The sequence below is a fragment of the Triticum dicoccoides genome, chromosome 7A, assembly GCF_002162155.2.
Source record: "Triticum dicoccoides isolate Atlit2015 ecotype Zavitan chromosome 7A, WEW_v2.0, whole genome shotgun sequence".
Taxonomy (NCBI): Eukaryota; Viridiplantae; Streptophyta; class Magnoliopsida; order Poales; family Poaceae; genus Triticum; species Triticum dicoccoides.
In genome coordinates, this window is record NC_041392.1 from 611460006 (window position 1) to 611464181 (window position 4176).

The window sequence follows — 4176 nt, forward strand, 5'->3', positions numbered from 1 at the left end:
AATATATCACAATATATTACAAATAGCGAGTGTGGAATAATGATCGGTCGGTGTGCGGAATTGTCCTAGGCAATCGTTAACAAGATCGGTAATCAGTATTGCAATTTTATATGAGAGACAGGCATAAACTAACATAATTTCTCACTGGATCATATGCACTTATGATTGAAACTCTAACAAGCATCAGTAAGTACTAAAGATCATTAAGATAAAACCCAACCATAACATTAAAGTATCAAGTCCTCTTTACTCCCGTACGCAAATAACCTCCTTACTCAGGTTTAAGCTTCTGTCACTCTAGCAACCCACTATAAGCGAATCATGAACATATTGCAAACCCTACAGCAGGAACCCCTCACGTGTGCGCGGAACGGAGGGCACCATAGGACCGCACCAAAATAAAACATACAACTCAAACCAATCTAGATCATCAATCAACCCAAAACAAAAGAAATCTACTCAAAACATCATAGGATGACAACACATCATTGGATCATAATATGTGGCATAAAGCACCATGTTCAAGTAGGGGATTACAGCGGGGTGCGGGAGAGTGGACCGCTTAGAAGAGATGAGGACGATGATGAAGAAGGTGATGTTGATGAAGACGATCACTGCGGCGATGGTTCCCCCGGCGGCACTCTGGCGCCACCAAGAGAGAGGGCGAGAGAGTCTTCCCCTTGTGCTTCATCCTCCATGGCCTCCCCCTAGATGGGGAGAGGTTCTCCCTCTGGTCCTTGGCCTCCATGGTGTTGATGGCCCCCTTCGGCTTCCTCCTCCATGGTGAGTGGTGTCCCTTCCCTATCTGCCTTACCGTCCGGGAGCAATCGGGGCGGTCCTCCGGCGTTGCACCGCCTAGAGGCTACCATCCACCTGGGTAGAGCGTCAAACTAGGCATTGTAGGTCGCGCTGAAGGATATCCATCAAGCAGTGGAGGCCAGAACTATGGTAAGCAGACATCGCTCCTCCCACAGTAGCCTTCGAGCCTGAAGTAGATTAAACCATAATATGCTTAAGGCTCTTTTCATCATGGTGTAGGTCCTTGTCACCCACACTACTGAACTTTACGGGCCTACGACCAAGCCCAGGAGCTTGGGCGTCAAGTTGTGGTGGAACATGAGCGAGTGGCTTGCTTGTAGAGGTCGCTTGCAGACGTTTGCTGTATGGCCTTAGTGTGCTTGTGTTGTGTGCGATAAAATTTGTGCTTTAACTGATACTATATTTTGGGGTAGCCATGCATTGAGCAACTTCAGGAGCAACATGTTTGGCTTGATGCTGATCGGAGGGCGGCAGGCAATGCGTAGGATGCGGCTGATGCGAAGAGCACGAAAGCGCACTCCTGTCAGGGGATGTTGAGGGGGGACGGTGGTGTGCTTGACAACAACTATGGCATCACCGAAGGCCTCCACACTTAGTTGCGGGAGGGTCGGGAGAAAGAGGCCGAGTGATACGTCTCCAACATATCAATATTTTTGATTGTTTCATGCTATTATATTATCTGTTTTGAATGTTTTATATGCATTAATATGCTATTTTATATTATTTTGGGACTGACCTATTAACCTAGAGCCGAGTGCCAGTTTCTGGTTTTTCGTTATTTTCGAGTTTCGCAGAAAAGGAATACCAAACAGAGTCCAAACGGAATGAAACCTCCGTGATGATTTTTCTTGGACCAGAAGACACGCAGGAGACTTGGAGTGCAAGTCAAAAGAGCCACGAGGCGGCCACAAGGGTGGAGGGCGCGCCTAGGGGGGTAGGGCACACCCCTACGCTGTGGGCCCCTCGGGACTCCCCCGGCCTAATTCTTCCGCCTATATATTCACATATATTCCAGAAACATCATAACAATCCACAAAAACACTTTTCCGCCGCCGCAACCTTCTGTACCCGTGAGATCCCATCTTGGGGCCTTTTCCGGCACCTTGCCAGAGAGGGATTCAATCACGGAGGGCTTCTACATCAACCCTATTGCCCTTCTGATGAAGCGTGAGTAGTTTACCACAGACCTACGGGTCCATAGCTGGTAGCTAGATGGCTTATTCTCTCCCTTTGATTCTCAATACCATGTTCTCTTTGATGTTCTTGGAGATCTATCTGATGTAATCTTCTTTTGCGGTGTGTTTGTTGAGATCCGATGAATTGTGGATTTATGATCATCTTATCTATGAATATTATTTGGATCTTCTCTGAATTCTTATATGCATGATTTGGTATCTTTGTATTTCTCTTTGAATTATTGGTTTAGTTTGGCCAACTAGATTGGTTTTTCTTGCAATTGGAGAGGTGTATAGCTTCGGGTTCAAACTTGCATGATTTCACCCAGTGACAAAGTAGGGGTTGCCAGACACGTATTGATTTGTTGCCATCAAGGATAATAAGATGGGGTTTTCATCATATTGCTTGAGTTTATCCCGCTACATCATGTCATCGTACTTAAAGCGTTACTCTGTTCTTAGGAACTTAATACTCTAGATGCAGGCAGTAGTCGGCCGATGTGTGGAGTAATGGTGTAGATGCAGAATCATTTCGGTCTACTTGATATGGACGTGATGCCTATATTGCATAATCATTGCCTTAGATATTGTCATAACTTTGCGCTTTTCTATCAATTGCTCGACAGTAATTTGCTTACCCACCGTGATATTTGCCTTCAAGAGAGAAGCCTCTAGTGAAACCTATGGCCCCGGGTCTATTTCCTCATTATATTTTCAGATCTATATATTAAAAATACCAAAAATACCTTGCTGCAATTTATTTACTTTGAAGTTTTAGTAATCTTTTACATCTATATCTATCGGATCTCAGCTTTTCAAGTGACCGTGAAGGGATTGACAACTCCTTTATCGCGTTGGGTGCAAGTGTTTGATTGTTTGTGCAGGTATTAGGTGACTTGTGCATTCTTCTCCTACTGGATTGATACCTTGGTTCCCTAACTGAGGGAAATACTTATCTCTACTTTCCTGCACCACCCTTTCCTCTTCAAGGGAAAAACCAACGCAAGTTCAAGAAGTAGCAAGAAGAATTTCTGGCGCGTTGCTGAGGAGATCTACACCAAGTCAAGACATACCAAGTACCCATATAGACTCTCATCTCTTGCATTACATTATTTGTCATTTTGCCTCTTGTTTTCCTCTCCCCCACTTCTAAAATGATTTTCGAAAATATTATCCCTTTTTTTCGCCCTTCTTTTCGCTCATCTTTTCGTTTGCCTTTATGTCTTACTTGGTTCATTTGCTCGTTCGCTTGGTATAATTGTGTGTTTACTGAAAATCAGAAACCAAAAATTTCATGGATCCTCATCCACTTGCTAATCTTTTTAAGAGATCCAATTATGATGAACCAATTGCTAGTGAGTTGAGTGCACTAGATTATCTTTATGAGGTTTTGCTTGAAATTTGTGAATCTGAAAATTGTGATGAAGTGTTGAAAGAAGAAAATTATAAAGTGATTCACGATAGTGCCTTGAATGAAAACCATGATTGAAATGATGTTACTATAAATTCCATTAATGTCAATTGTGTTAATGTTATGCAAAACCCTAAGCTTGGGAATGCTAGTTTTGCTATGTCTACTACTTGTTGCAATGATCATGATTGCGGTGATTCTTCTTATGATCTTGAAAATTTATTTAAGCCCCATGATGAATATGAGATTCATAATAATGTTTGCAATAATATTGAAAGTGGGTTTGGAATATTGTCAACTTTAGATCCCACATATTTGGAGAATGTTCAATCTTATGAATTTTTTATAAAAGTGGGTTTGGAGAGGTCATGACTTTAGTTAATGTTAATCCCACTATTTTGGAAGAGTGTCAAATTCGCATGCATGTGGATCGTGTTGAGAATATGCTATGTGATAGTTACATTGTTGAATCTGAATATGATCCCACATGCAATTATTATGAGAGAGGGAAATACGGTTGTAGAAATTTCCATATTATTAAATTACCTCTCGTTATGTTGAGAGTTATATTGTTTCTTTCTTCTTCTTTGCATATGCTAGTTTTTGCTTTTCTTGATAATTTGTTTGCTTATAAAATGCCTATGCGTAGGAAGTATGTTAGACTTAGATGTGTTTTTCATATGCTTCACGATGCTCTCTTTTTGTTTCAATCATTATCTTTCATGTGAGACTCATTAAAATTATCAATGCCTAGCTAAGGGCGTTAAACAA